At 41.9% G+C, this 12566-nt stretch overlaps 40 non-coding genes across 40 annotated transcripts; all 40 read left to right on the top strand.

The window, feature by feature from the left end:
* The first annotated feature begins 311 nt into the window (after nt 1–311).
* Nucleotides 312–383, top strand: TRNAH-GUG (transfer RNA histidin (anticodon GUG)). Its single transcript has one exon. It is a non-coding gene; the product is annotated as a tRNA-His (tRNA).
* A 376-nt stretch (nt 384–759) lies between these two features.
* TRNAR-ACG (transfer RNA arginine (anticodon ACG)) lies at nt 760–832 on the top strand. Its single transcript has one exon. It is a non-coding gene; the product is annotated as a tRNA-Arg (tRNA).
* Nucleotides 833–840: 8 nt separating this feature from the next.
* TRNAH-GUG (transfer RNA histidin (anticodon GUG)) lies at nt 841–912 on the top strand. The gene has a single exon. It is a non-coding gene; the product is annotated as a tRNA-His (tRNA).
* Nucleotides 913–1288: 376 nt separating this feature from the next.
* TRNAR-ACG (transfer RNA arginine (anticodon ACG)) lies at nt 1289–1361 on the top strand. The gene has a single exon. It is a non-coding gene; the product is annotated as a tRNA-Arg (tRNA).
* Nucleotides 1362–1898: 537 nt separating this feature from the next.
* TRNAH-GUG (transfer RNA histidin (anticodon GUG)) lies at nt 1899–1970 on the top strand. Its single transcript has one exon. It is a non-coding gene; the product is annotated as a tRNA-His (tRNA).
* A 376-nt stretch (nt 1971–2346) lies between these two features.
* Nucleotides 2347–2419, top strand: TRNAC-ACA (transfer RNA cysteine (anticodon ACA)). Its single transcript has one exon. It is a non-coding gene; the product is annotated as a tRNA-Cys (tRNA).
* An 8-nt stretch (nt 2420–2427) lies between these two features.
* Nucleotides 2428–2499, top strand: TRNAH-GUG (transfer RNA histidin (anticodon GUG)). The gene has a single exon. It is a non-coding gene; the product is annotated as a tRNA-His (tRNA).
* A 376-nt stretch (nt 2500–2875) lies between these two features.
* On the top strand, nt 2876–2948 carry TRNAR-ACG (transfer RNA arginine (anticodon ACG)). Its single transcript has one exon. It is a non-coding gene; the product is annotated as a tRNA-Arg (tRNA).
* Nucleotides 2949–2956: 8 nt separating this feature from the next.
* Nucleotides 2957–3028, top strand: TRNAH-GUG (transfer RNA histidin (anticodon GUG)). The gene has a single exon. It is a non-coding gene; the product is annotated as a tRNA-His (tRNA).
* Nucleotides 3029–3404: 376 nt separating this feature from the next.
* On the top strand, nt 3405–3477 carry TRNAR-ACG (transfer RNA arginine (anticodon ACG)). Its single transcript has one exon. It is a non-coding gene; the product is annotated as a tRNA-Arg (tRNA).
* Nucleotides 3478–4014: 537 nt separating this feature from the next.
* On the top strand, nt 4015–4086 carry TRNAH-GUG (transfer RNA histidin (anticodon GUG)). Its single transcript has one exon. It is a non-coding gene; the product is annotated as a tRNA-His (tRNA).
* A 376-nt stretch (nt 4087–4462) lies between these two features.
* On the top strand, nt 4463–4535 carry TRNAR-ACG (transfer RNA arginine (anticodon ACG)). Its single transcript has one exon. It is a non-coding gene; the product is annotated as a tRNA-Arg (tRNA).
* Nucleotides 4536–4543: 8 nt separating this feature from the next.
* On the top strand, nt 4544–4615 carry TRNAH-GUG (transfer RNA histidin (anticodon GUG)). The gene has a single exon. It is a non-coding gene; the product is annotated as a tRNA-His (tRNA).
* Nucleotides 4616–4991: 376 nt separating this feature from the next.
* TRNAR-ACG (transfer RNA arginine (anticodon ACG)) lies at nt 4992–5064 on the top strand. Its single transcript has one exon. It is a non-coding gene; the product is annotated as a tRNA-Arg (tRNA).
* Nucleotides 5065–5072: 8 nt separating this feature from the next.
* Nucleotides 5073–5144, top strand: TRNAH-GUG (transfer RNA histidin (anticodon GUG)). Its single transcript has one exon. It is a non-coding gene; the product is annotated as a tRNA-His (tRNA).
* A 376-nt stretch (nt 5145–5520) lies between these two features.
* Nucleotides 5521–5593, top strand: TRNAR-ACG (transfer RNA arginine (anticodon ACG)). Its single transcript has one exon. It is a non-coding gene; the product is annotated as a tRNA-Arg (tRNA).
* Nucleotides 5594–5601: 8 nt separating this feature from the next.
* On the top strand, nt 5602–5673 carry TRNAH-GUG (transfer RNA histidin (anticodon GUG)). The gene has a single exon. It is a non-coding gene; the product is annotated as a tRNA-His (tRNA).
* Nucleotides 5674–6049: 376 nt separating this feature from the next.
* On the top strand, nt 6050–6122 carry TRNAR-ACG (transfer RNA arginine (anticodon ACG)). Its single transcript has one exon. It is a non-coding gene; the product is annotated as a tRNA-Arg (tRNA).
* Nucleotides 6123–6659: 537 nt separating this feature from the next.
* Nucleotides 6660–6731, top strand: TRNAH-GUG (transfer RNA histidin (anticodon GUG)). Its single transcript has one exon. It is a non-coding gene; the product is annotated as a tRNA-His (tRNA).
* A 376-nt stretch (nt 6732–7107) lies between these two features.
* On the top strand, nt 7108–7180 carry TRNAR-ACG (transfer RNA arginine (anticodon ACG)). Its single transcript has one exon. It is a non-coding gene; the product is annotated as a tRNA-Arg (tRNA).
* An 8-nt stretch (nt 7181–7188) lies between these two features.
* On the top strand, nt 7189–7260 carry TRNAH-GUG (transfer RNA histidin (anticodon GUG)). The gene has a single exon. It is a non-coding gene; the product is annotated as a tRNA-His (tRNA).
* A 376-nt stretch (nt 7261–7636) lies between these two features.
* Nucleotides 7637–7709, top strand: TRNAR-ACG (transfer RNA arginine (anticodon ACG)). The gene has a single exon. It is a non-coding gene; the product is annotated as a tRNA-Arg (tRNA).
* Nucleotides 7710–7717: 8 nt separating this feature from the next.
* On the top strand, nt 7718–7789 carry TRNAH-GUG (transfer RNA histidin (anticodon GUG)). Its single transcript has one exon. It is a non-coding gene; the product is annotated as a tRNA-His (tRNA).
* A 376-nt stretch (nt 7790–8165) lies between these two features.
* Nucleotides 8166–8238, top strand: TRNAR-ACG (transfer RNA arginine (anticodon ACG)). The gene has a single exon. It is a non-coding gene; the product is annotated as a tRNA-Arg (tRNA).
* An 8-nt stretch (nt 8239–8246) lies between these two features.
* TRNAH-GUG (transfer RNA histidin (anticodon GUG)) lies at nt 8247–8318 on the top strand. The gene has a single exon. It is a non-coding gene; the product is annotated as a tRNA-His (tRNA).
* A 376-nt stretch (nt 8319–8694) lies between these two features.
* TRNAR-ACG (transfer RNA arginine (anticodon ACG)) lies at nt 8695–8767 on the top strand. The gene has a single exon. It is a non-coding gene; the product is annotated as a tRNA-Arg (tRNA).
* An 8-nt stretch (nt 8768–8775) lies between these two features.
* Nucleotides 8776–8847, top strand: TRNAH-GUG (transfer RNA histidin (anticodon GUG)). Its single transcript has one exon. It is a non-coding gene; the product is annotated as a tRNA-His (tRNA).
* Nucleotides 8848–9223: 376 nt separating this feature from the next.
* On the top strand, nt 9224–9296 carry TRNAR-ACG (transfer RNA arginine (anticodon ACG)). The gene has a single exon. It is a non-coding gene; the product is annotated as a tRNA-Arg (tRNA).
* Nucleotides 9297–9304: 8 nt separating this feature from the next.
* TRNAH-GUG (transfer RNA histidin (anticodon GUG)) lies at nt 9305–9376 on the top strand. The gene has a single exon. It is a non-coding gene; the product is annotated as a tRNA-His (tRNA).
* A 376-nt stretch (nt 9377–9752) lies between these two features.
* TRNAR-ACG (transfer RNA arginine (anticodon ACG)) lies at nt 9753–9825 on the top strand. Its single transcript has one exon. It is a non-coding gene; the product is annotated as a tRNA-Arg (tRNA).
* An 8-nt stretch (nt 9826–9833) lies between these two features.
* TRNAH-GUG (transfer RNA histidin (anticodon GUG)) lies at nt 9834–9905 on the top strand. The gene has a single exon. It is a non-coding gene; the product is annotated as a tRNA-His (tRNA).
* Nucleotides 9906–10281: 376 nt separating this feature from the next.
* TRNAC-ACA (transfer RNA cysteine (anticodon ACA)) lies at nt 10282–10354 on the top strand. Its single transcript has one exon. It is a non-coding gene; the product is annotated as a tRNA-Cys (tRNA).
* Nucleotides 10355–10362: 8 nt separating this feature from the next.
* Nucleotides 10363–10434, top strand: TRNAH-GUG (transfer RNA histidin (anticodon GUG)). Its single transcript has one exon. It is a non-coding gene; the product is annotated as a tRNA-His (tRNA).
* A 362-nt stretch (nt 10435–10796) lies between these two features.
* Nucleotides 10797–10869, top strand: TRNAR-ACG (transfer RNA arginine (anticodon ACG)). The gene has a single exon. It is a non-coding gene; the product is annotated as a tRNA-Arg (tRNA).
* An 8-nt stretch (nt 10870–10877) lies between these two features.
* On the top strand, nt 10878–10949 carry TRNAH-GUG (transfer RNA histidin (anticodon GUG)). Its single transcript has one exon. It is a non-coding gene; the product is annotated as a tRNA-His (tRNA).
* Nucleotides 10950–11325: 376 nt separating this feature from the next.
* On the top strand, nt 11326–11398 carry TRNAR-ACG (transfer RNA arginine (anticodon ACG)). Its single transcript has one exon. It is a non-coding gene; the product is annotated as a tRNA-Arg (tRNA).
* An 8-nt stretch (nt 11399–11406) lies between these two features.
* TRNAH-GUG (transfer RNA histidin (anticodon GUG)) lies at nt 11407–11478 on the top strand. Its single transcript has one exon. It is a non-coding gene; the product is annotated as a tRNA-His (tRNA).
* A 362-nt stretch (nt 11479–11840) lies between these two features.
* TRNAR-ACG (transfer RNA arginine (anticodon ACG)) lies at nt 11841–11913 on the top strand. Its single transcript has one exon. It is a non-coding gene; the product is annotated as a tRNA-Arg (tRNA).
* A 456-nt stretch (nt 11914–12369) lies between these two features.
* TRNAR-ACG (transfer RNA arginine (anticodon ACG)) lies at nt 12370–12442 on the top strand. Its single transcript has one exon. It is a non-coding gene; the product is annotated as a tRNA-Arg (tRNA).
* An 8-nt stretch (nt 12443–12450) lies between these two features.
* Nucleotides 12451–12522, top strand: TRNAH-GUG (transfer RNA histidin (anticodon GUG)). The gene has a single exon. It is a non-coding gene; the product is annotated as a tRNA-His (tRNA).
* The last annotated feature ends 44 nt before the right edge of the window (nt 12523–12566 follow it).

Here is a 12566-nt window from a genome sequence, read left to right as displayed (position 1 = left end):
GAAAAAGTGAGAAAAATTGAAACTTCAGACATAAATTCCAGATGATACAAATTTATTCCATCTGAAACACAAAATCGAGATTGGACAGAAATATTTGCCTATTTTTCTGATTGGATTGGTAAGAAAACAACAAAGGCACGTTTCGCAATAACCTCCTGCTGCAGCTTTTCCTTTGCTTTATCGATGTGGTGCGAAAGTAGTGGTGCGAAAGTAGAGGAGCTTCTCCAACAGGGCCAGTGGAGCAATGGATAACGCATCTGACTACAGATCAGAAGATTGTAGGTTCGACTCCTATCTGGCTCGAGAAAGTTGCCATGATCGTATAGTGGTGAGTACTCTGCGTTGTGGCCGCAGCAACCCCGGTTCGAATCCGGGTCATGGCATTTTGTGGTTTCTTCACACAGCTTTAAAGTTGGTTTTGGATACTTTGCAGCAATCAGAAAAGAGGCAAACATTTCATTTTGTGTTTGACTTGTGGTACTCTTGCTTTCGATGGTTACTATCTGTAAAAAATGATTTTGCCTGGTCAGAAAAAGTGAGAAAAATTGAAACCTCAGACATAAATTCCAGATGATACAAATTTATTCCATCTGAAACACAAAATCGAGATTGGACAGAAATATTTGCCTATTTTTCTGATTGGATTGGTAAGAAAACAACAAAGGCACGTTTCGCAATAACCTCCTGCTGCAGCTTTTCCTTTGCTTTATCGATGTGGTGCGAAAGTAGTGGTGCGAAAGTAGAGGTGCTTCTCCAACAGGGCCAGTGGCGCAATGGATAACGCATCTGACTACGGATCAGAAGATTGTAGGTTCGACTCCTATCTGGCTCGAGAAAGTTGCCATGATCGTATAGTGGTGAGTACTCTGCGTTGTGGCCGCAGCAACCCCGGTTCGAATCCGGGTCATGGCATTTTGTGGTTTCTTCACACAGCTTTAAAGTTGGTTTTGGATACTTTGCAGCAATCAGAAAAGAGGCAAACATTTCATTTTGTGTTTGACTTGTGGTACTCTTGCTTTCGATGGTTACTATCTGTAAAAAATGATTTTGCCTGGTCAGAAAAAGTGAGAAAAATTGAAACCTCAGACATAAATTCCAGATGATACAAATTTATTCCATCTGAAACACAAAATCGAGATTGGACAGAAATATTTGCCTATTTTTCTGATTGGATTGGTAAGAAAACAACAAAGGCACGTTTCGCAATAACCTCCTGCTGCAGCTTTTCTTTTGCTTTATCGATGTGGTGCGAAAGTAGTGGTGCGAAAGTAGAGGTGCTTCTCCAACAGGGCCAGTGGCGCAATGGATAACGCATCTGACTACGGATCAGAAGATTGTAGGTTCGACTCCTATCTGGCTCGAGAAAGTTGCCATGATCGTATAGTGCTGAGTACTCTGCGTTGTGGCCGCAGCAACCGCGGTTCGAAACCGGGTCATGGCATTTTGTGGTTTCTTCACACAGCTTTAAAGTTGGTTTTGGATACTTTGCAGCAATCAGAAAAGAGGCAAACATTTCATTTTGTGTTTGACTTGTGGTACTCTTGCTTTCGATGGTTACTATCTGTAAAAAATGATTTTGCCTGGTCAGAAAAAGTGAGAAAAATTGAAACTTCAGACATAAATTCCAGATGATACAAATTTATTCCATCTGAAACACAAAATCGAGATTGGACAGAAATATTTGCCTATTTTTCTGATTGGATTGGTAAGAAAACAACAAAGGCACGTTTCGCAATAACCTCCTGCTGCAGCTTTTCCTTTGCTTTATCGATGTGGTGCGAAAGTAGTGGTGCGAAAGTAGAGGAGCTTCTCCAACAGGGCCAGTGGAGCAATGGATAACGCATCTGACTACAGATCAGAAGATTGTAGGTTCGACTCCTATCTGGCTCGAGAAAGTTGCCATGATCGTATAGTGGTGAGTACTCTGCGTTGTGGCCGCAGCAACCCCGGTTCGAATCCGGGTCATGGCATTTTGTGGTTTCTTCACACAGCTTTAAAGTTGGTTTTGGATACTTTGCAGCAATCAGAAAAGAGGCAAACATTTCATTTTGTGTTTGACTTGTGGTACTCTTGCTTTCGATGGTTACTATCTGTAAAAAATGATTTTGCCTGGTCAGAAAAAGTGAGAAAAATTGAAACCTCAGACATAAATTCCAGATGATACAAATTTATTCCATCTGAAACACAAAATCGAGATTGGACAGAAATATTTGCCTATTTTTCTGATTGGATTGGTAAGAAAACAACAAAGGCACGTTTCGCAATAACCTCCTGCTGCAGCTTTTCCTTTGCTTTATCGATGTGGTGCGAAAGTAGTGGTGCGAAAGTAGAGGTGCTTCTCCAACAGGGCCAGTGGCGCAATGGATAACGCATCTGACTACAGATCAGAAGATTGTAGGTTCGACTCCTATCTGGCTCGAGAAAGTTGCCATGATCGTATAGTGGTGAGTACTCTGCGTTGTGGCCGCAGCAACCCCGGTTCGAATCCGGGTCATGGCATTTTGTGGTTTCTTCACACAGCTTTAAAGTTGGTTTTGGATACTTTGCAGCAATCAGAAAAGAGGCAAACATTTCATTTTGTGTTTGACTTGTGGTACTCTTGCTTTCGATGGTTACTATCTGTAAAAAATGATTTTGCCTGGTCAGAAAAAGTGAGAAAAATTGAAACCTCAGACATAAATTCCAGATGATGCAAATTTATTCCATCTGAAACACAAAATCGAGATTGGACAGAAATATTTGCCTATTTTTCTGATTGGATTGGTAAGAAAACAACAAAGGCACGTTTCGCAATAACCTCCTGCTGCAGCTTTTCCTTTGCTTTATCGATGTGGTGCGAAAGTAGTGGTGCGAAAGTAGAGGTGCTTCTCCAACAGGGCCAGTGGCGCAATGGATAACGCATCTGACTACGGATCAGAAGATTGTAGGTTCGACTCCTATCTGGCTCGAGAAAGTTGCCATGATCGTATAGTGGTGAGTACTCTGCGTTGTGGCCGCAGCAACCCCGGTTCGAATCCGGGTCATGGCATTTTGTGGTTTCTTCACACAGCTTTAAAGTTGGTTTTGGATACTTTGCAGCAATCAGAAAAGAGGCAAACATTTCATTTTGTGTTTGACTTGTGGTACTCTTGCTTTCGATGGTTACTATCTGTAAAAAATGATTTTGCCTGGTCAGAAAAAGTGAGAAAAATTGAAACCTCAGACATAAATTCCAGATGATACAAATTTATTCCATCTGAAACACAAAATCGAGATTGGACAGAAATATTTGCCTATTTTTCTGATTGGATTGGTAAGAAAACAACAAAGGCACGTTTCGCAATAACCTCCTGCTGCAGCTTTTCCTTTGCTTTATCGATGTGGTGCGAAAGTAGTGGTGCGAAAGTAGAGGTGCTTCTCCAACAGGGCCAGTGGCGCAATGGATAACGCATCTGACTACGGATCAGAAGATTGTAGGTTCGACTCCTATCTGGCTCGAGAAAGTTGCCATGATCGTATAGTGGTGAGTACTCTGCGTTGTGGCCGCAGGAAACCCGGTTCGAATCCGGGTCATGGCATTTTGTGGTTTCTTCACACAGCTTTAAAGTTGGTTTTGGATACTTTGCAGCAATCAGAAAAGAGGCAAACATTTCATTTTGTGTTTGACTTGTGGTACTCTTGCTTTCGATGGTTACTATCTGTAAAAAATGATTTTGCCTGGTCAGAAAAAGTGAGAAAAATTGAAACCTCAGACATAAATTCCAGATGATACAAATTTATTCCATCTGAAACACAAAATCGAGATTGGACAGAAATATTTGCCTATTTTTCTGATTGGATTGGTAAGAAAACAACAAAGGCACGTTTCGCAATAACCTCCTGCTGCAGCTTTTCCTTTGCTTTATCGATGTGGTGCGAAAGTAGTGGTGCGAAAGTAGAGGTGCTTCTCCAACAGGGCCAGTGGCGCAATGGATAACGCATCTGACTACGGATCAGAAGATTGTAGGTGCGACTCCTATCTGGCTCGAGAAAGTTGCCATGATCGTATAGTGGTGAGTACTCTGCGTTGTGGCCGCAGCAACCCCGGTTCGAATCCGGGTCATGGCATTTTGTGGTTTCTTCACACAGCTTTAAAGTTGGTTTTGGATACTTTGCAGCAATCAGAAAAGAGGCAAACATTTCATTTTGTGTTTGACTTGTGGTACTCTTGCTTTCGATGGTTACTATCTGTAAAAAATGATTTTGCCTGGTCAGAAAAAGTGAGAAAAATTGAAACCTCAGACATAAATTCCAGATGATACAAATTTATTCCATCTGAAACACAAAATCGAGATTGGACAGAAATATTTGCCTATTTTTCTGATTGGATTGGTAAGAAAACAACAAAGGCACGTTTCGCAATAACCTCCTGCTGCAGCTTTTCCTTTGCTTTATCGATGTGGTGCGAAAGTAGTGGTGCGAAAGTAGAGGTGCTTCTCCAACAGGGCCAGTGGCGCAATGGATAACGCATCTGACTACGGATCAGAAGATTGTAGGTTCGACTCCTATCTGGCTCGAGAAAGTTGCCATGATCGTATAGTGGTGAGTACTCTGCGTTGTGGCCGCAGCAACCCTGGTTCGAATCCGGGTCATGGCATTTTGTGGTTTCTTCACACAGCTTTAAAGTTGGTTTTGGATACTTTGCAGCAATCAGAAAAGAGGCAAACATTTCATTTTGTGTTTGACTTGTGGTACTCTTGCTTTCGATGGTTACTATCTGTAAAAAATGATTTTGCCTGGTCAGAAAAAGTGAGAAAAATTGAAACCTCAGACATAAATTCCAGATGATACAAATTTATTCCATCTGAAACACAAAATCGAGATTGGACAGAAATATTTGCCTATTTTTCTGATTGGATTGGTAAGAAAACAACAAAGGCACGTTTCGCAATAACCTCCTGCTGCAGCTTTTCCTTTGCTTTATCGATGTGGTGCGAAAGTAGTGGTGCGAAAGTAGAGGTGCTTCTCCAACAGGGCCAGTGGCGCAATGGATAACGCATCTGACTACGGATCAGAAGATTGTAGGTTCGACTCCTATCTGGCTCGAGAAAGTTGCCATGATCGTATAGTGGTGAGTACTCTGCGTTGTGGCCGCAGCAACCCCGGTTCGAATCCGGGTCATGGCATTTTGTGGTTTCTTCACACAGCTTTAAAGTTGGTTTTGGATACTTTGCAGCAATCAGAAAAGAGGCAAACATTTCATTTTGTGTTTGACTTGTGGTACTCTTGCTTTCGATGGTTACTATCTGTAAAAAATGATTTTGCCTGGTCAGAAAAAGTGAGAAAAATTGAAACCTCAGACATAAATTCCAGATGATGCAAATTTATTCCATCTGAAACACAAAATCGAGATTGGACAGAAATATTTGCCTATTTTTCTGATTGGATTGGTAAGAAAACAACAAAGGCACGTTTCGCAATAACCTCCTGCTGCAGCTTTTCCTTTGCTTTATCGATGTGGTGCGAAAGTAGTGGTGCGAAAGTAGAGGTGCTTCTCCAACAGGGCCAGTGGCGCAATGGATAACGCATCTGACTACGGATCAGAAGATTGTAGGTTCGACTCCTATCTGGCTCGAGAAAGTTGCCATGATCGTATAGTGGTGAGTACTCTGCGTTGTGGCCGCAGCAACCCCGGTTCGAATCCGGGTCATGGCATTTTGTGGTTTCTTCACACAGCTTTAAAGTTGGTTTTGGATACTTTGCAGCAATCAGAAAAGAGGCAAACATTTCATTTTGTGTTTGACTTGTGGTACTCTTGCTTTCGATGGTTACTATCTGTAAAAAATGATTTTGCCTGGTCAGAAAAAGTGAGAAAAATTGAAACCTCAGACATAAATTCCAGATGATACAAATTTATTCCATCTGAAACACAAAATCGAGATTGGACAGAAATATTTGCCTATTTTTCTGATTGGATTGGTAAGAAAACAACAAAGGCACGTTTCGCAATAACCTCCTGCTGCAGCTTTTCCTTTGCTTTATCGATGTGGTGCGAAAGTAGTGGTGCGAAAGTAGAGGTGCTTCTCCAACAGGGCCAGTGGCGCAATGGATAACGCATCTGACTACGGATCAGAAGATTGTAGGTTCGACTCCTATCTGGCTCGAGAAAGTTGCCATGATCGTATAGTGGTGAGTACTCTGCGTTGTGGCCGCAGGAAACCCGGTTCGAATCCGGGTCATGGCATTTTGTGGTTTCTTCACACAGCTTTAAAGTTGGTTTTGGATACTTTGCAGCAATCAGAAAAGAGGCAAACATTTCATTTTGTGTTTGACTTGTGGTACTCTTGCTTTCGATGGTTACTATCTGTAAAAAATGATTTTGCCTGGTCAGAAAAAGTGAGAAAAATTGAAACCTCAGACATAAATTCCAGATGATACAAATTTATTCCATCTGAAACACAAAATCGAGATTGGACAGAAATATTTGCCTATTTTTCTGATTGGATTGGTAAGAAAACAACAAAGGCACGTTTCGCAATAACCTCCTGCTGCAGCTTTTCCTTTGCTTTATCGATGTGGTGCGAAAGTAGTGGTGCGAAAGTAGAGGTGCTTCTCCAACAGGGCCAGTGGCGCAATGGATAACGCATCTGACTACGGATCAGAAGATTGTAGGTGCGACTCCTATCTGGCTCGAGAAAGTTGCCATGATCGTATAGTGGTGAGTACTCTGCGTTGTGGCCGCAGCAACCCCGGTTCGAATCCGGGTCATGGCATTTTGTGGTTTCTTCACACAGCTTTAAAGTTGGTTTTGGATACTTTGCAGCAATCAGAAAAGAGGCAAACATTTCATTTTGTGTTTGACTTGTGGTACTCTTGCTTTCGATGGTTACTATCTGTAAAAAATGATTTTGCCTGGTCAGAAAAAGTGAGAAAAATTGAAACCTCAGACATAAATTCCAGATGATACAAATTTATTCCATCTGAAACACAAAATCGAGATTGGACAGAAATATTTGCCTATTTTTCTGATTGGATTGGTAAGAAAACAACAAAGGCACGTTTCGCAATAACCTCCTGCTGCAGCTTTTCCTTTGCTTTATCGATGTGGTGCGAAAGTAGTGGTGCGAAAGTAGAGGTGCTTCTCCAACAGGGCCAGTGGCGCAATGGATAACGCATCTGACTACGGATCAGAAGATTGTAGGTTCGACTCCTATCTGGCTCGAGAAAGTTGCCATGATCGTATAGTGGTGAGTACTCTGCGTTGTGGCCGCAGCAACCCCGGTTCGAATCCGGGTCATGGCATTTTGTGGTTTCTTCACACAGCTTTAAAGTTGGTTTTGGATACTTTGCAGCAATCAGAAAAGAGGCAAACATTTCATTTTGTGTTTGACTTGTGGTACTCTTGCTTTCGATGGTTACTATCTGTAAAAAATGATTTTGCCTGGTCAGAAAAAGTGAGAAAAATTGAAACCTCAGACATAAATTCCAGATGATACAAATTTATTCCATCTGAAACACAAAATCGAGATTGGACAGAAATATTTGCCTATTTTTCTGATTGGATTGGTAAGAAAACAACAAAGGCACGTTTCGCAATAACCTCCTGCTGCAGCTTTTCCTTTGCTTTATCGATGTGGTGCGAAAGTAGTGGTGCGAAAGTAGAGGTGCTTCTCCAACAGGGCCAGTGGCGCAATGGATAACGCATCTGACTACGGATCAGAAGATTGTAGGTTCGACTCCTATCTGGCTCGAGAAAGTTGCCATGATCGTATAGTGGTGAGTACTCTGCGTTGTGGCCGCAGCAACCCCGGTTCGAATCCGGGTCATGGCATTTTGTGGTTTCTTCACACAGCTTTAAAGTTGGTTTTGGATACTTTGCAGCAATCAGAAAAGAGGCAAACATTTCATTTTGTGTTTGACTTGTGGTACTCTTGCTTTCGATGGTTACTATCTGTAAAAAATGATTTTGCCTGGTCAGAAAAAGTGAGAAAAATTGAAACCTCAGACATAAATTCCAGATGATACAAATTTATTCCATCTGAAACACAAAATCGAGATTGGACAGAAATATTTGCCTATTTTTCTGATTGGATTGGTAAGAAAACAACAAAGGCACGTTTCGCAATAACCTCCTGCTGCAGCTTTTCCTTTGCTTTATCGATGTGGTGCGAAAGTAGTGGTGCGAAAGTAGAGGTGCTTCTCCAACAGGGCCAGTGGCGCAATGGATAACGCATCTGACTACGGATCAGAAGATTGTAGGTTCGACTCCTATCTGGCTCGAGAAAGTTGCCATGATCGTATAGTGGTGAGTACTCTGCGTTGTGGCCGCAGCAACCCCGGTTCGAATCCGGGTCATGGCATTTTGTGGTTTCTTCACACAGCTTTAAAGTTGGTTTTGGATACTTTGCAGCAATCAGAAAAGAGGCAAACATTTCATTTTGTGTTTGACTTGTGGTACTCTTGCTTTCGATGGTTACTATCTGTAAAAAATGATTTTGCCTGGTCAGAAAAAGTGAGAAAAATTGAAACCTCAGACATAAATTCCAGATGATACAAATTTATTCCATCTGAAACACAAAATCGAGATTGGACAGAAATATTTGCCTATTTTTCTGATTGGATTGGTAAGAAAACAACAAAGGCACGTTTCGCAATAACCTCCTGCTGCAGCTTTTCCTTTGCTTTATCGATGTGGTGCGAAAGTAGTGGTGCGAAAGTAGAGGTGCTTCTCCAACAGGGCCAGTGGCGCAATGGATAACGCATCTGACTACGGATCAGAAGATTGTAGGTTCGACTCCTATCTGGCTCGAGAAAGTTGCCATGATCGTATAGTGGTGAGTACTCTGCGTTGTGGCCGCAGCAACCCCGGTTCGAATCCGGGTCATGGCATTTTGTGGTTTCTTCACACAGCTTTAAAGTTGGTTTTGGATACTTTGCAGCAATCAGAAAAGAGGCAAACATTTCATTTTGTGTTTGACTTGTGGTACTCTTGCTTTCGATGGTTACGATCTGTAAAAAATGATTTTGCCTGGTCAGAAAAAGTGAGAAAAATTGAAACCTCAGACATAAATTCCAGATGATACAAATTTATTCCATCTGAAACACAAAATCGAGATTGGACAGAAATATTTGCCTATTTTTCTGATTGGATTGGTAAGAAAACAACAAAGGCACGTTTCGCAATAACCTCCTGCTGCAGCTTTTCCTTTGCTTTATCGATGTGGTGCGAAAGTAGTGGTGCGAAAGTAGAGGTGCTTCTCCAACAGGGCCAGTGGCGCAATGGATAACGCATCTGACTACGGATCAGAAGATTGTAGGTTCGACTCCTATCTGGCTCGAGAAAGTTGCCATGATCGTATAGTGGTGAGTACTCTGCGTTGTGGCCGCAGCAACCCCGGTTCGAATCCGGGTCATGGCATTTTGTGGTTTCTTCACACAGCTTTAAAGTTGGTTTTGGATACTTTGCAGCAATCAGAAAAGAGGCAAACATTTCATTTTGTGTTTGACTTGTGGTACTCTTGCTTTCGATGGTTACTATCTGTAAAAAATGATTTTGCCTGGTCAGAAAAAGTGAGAAAAATTGAAACCTCAGACATAAATTCCAGATGATACAAATTTATTCCATCTGAAACACAAAATCGAGATTGGACAGAAATATTTGCCTATTTTTCTGATTGGATTGGTAAGAAAACAACAAAGGCACGTTTCGCAATAACCTCCTGCTGCAGCTTTTCCTTTGCTTTATCGATGTGGTGCGAAAGTAGTGGTGCGAAAGTAGAGGTGCTTCTCCAACAGGGCCAGTGGCGCAATGGATAACGCATCTGACTACGGATCAGAAGATTGTAGGTTCGACTCCTATCTGGCTCGAGAAAGTTGCCATGATCGTATAGTGGTGAGTACTCTGCGTTGTGGCCGCAGCAACCCCGGTTCGAATCCGGGTCATGGCATTTTGTGGTTTCTTCACACAGCTTTAAAGTTGGTTTTGGATACTTTGCAGCAATCAGAAAAGAGGCAAACATTTCATTTTGTGTTTGACTTGTGGTACTCTTGCTTTCGATGGTTACTATCTGTAAAAAATGATTTTGCCTGGTCAGAAAAAGTGAGAAAAATTGAAACCTCAGACATAAATTCCAGATGATACAAATTTATTCCATCTGAAACACAAAATCGAGATTGGACAGAAATATTTGCCTATTTTTCTGATTGGATTGGTAAGAAAACAACAAAGGCACGTTTCGCAATAACCTCCTGCTGCAGCTTTTCCTTTGCTTTATCGATGTGGTGCGAAAGTAGTGGTGCGAAAGTAGAGGTGCTTCTCCAACAGGGCCAGTGGCGCAATGGATAACGCATCTGACTACAGATCAGAAGATTGTAGGTTCGACTCCTATCTGGCTCGAGAAAGTTGCCATGATCGTATAGTGGTGAGTACTCTGCGTTGTGGCCGCAGCAACCCCGGTTCGAATCCGGGTCATGGCATTTTGTGGTTTCTTCACACAGCTTTAAAGTTGGTTTTGGATACTTTGCAGCAATCAGAAAAGAGGCAAACATTTCATTTTGTGTTTGACTTGTGGTACTCTTGCTTTCGATGGTTACTATCTGTAAAAAATGATTTTGCCTGGTCAGAAAAAGTGAGAAAAATTGAAACCTCAGACATAAATTCCAGATGATACAAATTTATTCCATCTGAAACACAAAATCGAGATTGGACAGAAATATTTGCCTATTTTTCTGATTGGATTGGTAAGAAAACAACAAAGGCACGTTTCGCAATAACCTCCTGCTGCAGCTTTTCCTTTGCTTTATCGATGTGGTGCGAAAGTAGAGGTGCTTCTCCAACAGGGCCAGTGGCACAATGGATAACGCATCTGACTACGGATCAGAAGATTGTAGGTTCGACTCCTATCTGGCTCGAGAAAGTTGCCATGATCGTATAGTGGTGAGTACTCTGCGTTGTGGCCGCAGCAACCCCGGTTCGAATCCGGGTCATGGCATTTTGTGGTTTCTTCACACAGCTTTAAAGTTGGTTTTGGATACTTTGCAGCAATCAGAAAAGAGGCAAACATTTCATTTTGTGTTTGACTTGTGGTACTCTTGCTTTCGATGGTTACTATCTGTAAAAAATGATTTTGCCTGGTCAGAAAAAGTGAGAAAAATTGAAACCTCAGACATAAATTCCAGATGATACAAATTTATTCCATCTGAAACACAAAATCGAGATTGGACAGAAATATTTGCCTATTTTTCTGATTGGATTGGTAAGAAAACAACAAAGGCACGTTTCGCAATAACCTCCTGCTGCAGCTTTTCCTTTGCTTTATCGATGTGGTGCGAAAGTAGTGGTGCGAAAGTAGAGGTGCTTCTCCAACAGGGCCAGTGGCGCAATGGATAACGCATCTGACTACGGATCAGAAGATTGTAGGTTCGACTCCTATCTGGCTCGAGAAAGTTGCCATGATCGTATAGTGGTGAGTACTCTGCGTTGTGGCCGCAGCAACCCCGGTTCGAATCCGGGTCATGGCATTTTGTGGTTTCTTCACACAGCTTTAAAGTTGGTTTTGGATACTTTGCAGCAATCAGAAAAGAGGCAAACATTTCATTTTGTGTTTGACTTGTGGTACTCTTGCTTTCGATGGTTACTATCTGTAAAAAATGATTTTGCCTGGTCAGAAAAAGTGAGAAAAATTGAAACCTCAGACATAAATTCCAGATGATACAAATTTATTCCATCTGAAACACAAAATCGAGATTGGACAGAAATATTTGCCTATTTTTCTGATTGGATTGGTAAGAAAACAACAAAGGCACGTTTCGCAATAACCTCCTGCTGCAGCTTTTCCTTTGCTTTATCGATGTGGTGCGAAAGTAGAGGTGCTTCTCCAACAGGGCCAGTGGCACAATGGATAACGCATCTGACTACGGATCAGAAGATTGTAGGTTCGACTCCTATCTGGCTCGAGAAAGTTGCCATGATCGTATAGTGGTGAGTACTCTGCGTTGTGGCCGCAGCAACCCCGGTTCGAATCTGGGTCATGGCATTTTGTGGTTTCTTCACACAGCTTTAAAGTTGGTTTTGGATACTTTGCAGCAATCAGAAAAGAGGCAAACATTTCATTTTGTGTTTGACTTGTGGTACTCTTGCTTTCGATGGTTACTATCTGTAAAAAATGATTTTGCCTGGTCAGAAAAAGTGAGAAAAATTGAAACCTCAGACATAAATTCCAGATGATACAAATTTATTCCATCTGAAACACAAAATCGAGATTGGACAGAAATATTTGCCTATTTTTCTGATTGGATTGGTAAGAAAACAACAAAGGCACGTTTCGCAATAACCTCCTGCTGCAGCTTTTCCTTTGCTTTATCGATGTGGTGCGAAAGTAGTGGTGCGAAAGTAGAGGTGCTTCTCCAACAGGGCCAGTGGCGCAATGGATAACGCATCTGACTACGGATCAGAAGATTGTAGGTTCGACTCCTATCTGGCTCGAGAAAGTTGCCATGATCGTATAGTGGTGAGTACTCTGCGTTGTGGCCGCAGCAACCCCGGTTCGAATCCGGGTCATGGCATTTTGTGGTTTCTTCACACAGCTTTAAAGTTGGTTTTGGATACT

This window comes from Anomaloglossus baeobatrachus, chromosome 4 (genome assembly GCF_048569485.1).
Source record: "Anomaloglossus baeobatrachus isolate aAnoBae1 chromosome 4, aAnoBae1.hap1, whole genome shotgun sequence".
Lineage (NCBI taxonomy): Eukaryota > Metazoa > Chordata > Amphibia > Anura > Aromobatidae > Anomaloglossus > Anomaloglossus baeobatrachus.
This window is presented reverse-complemented; position numbering and strand designations above follow the sequence as displayed.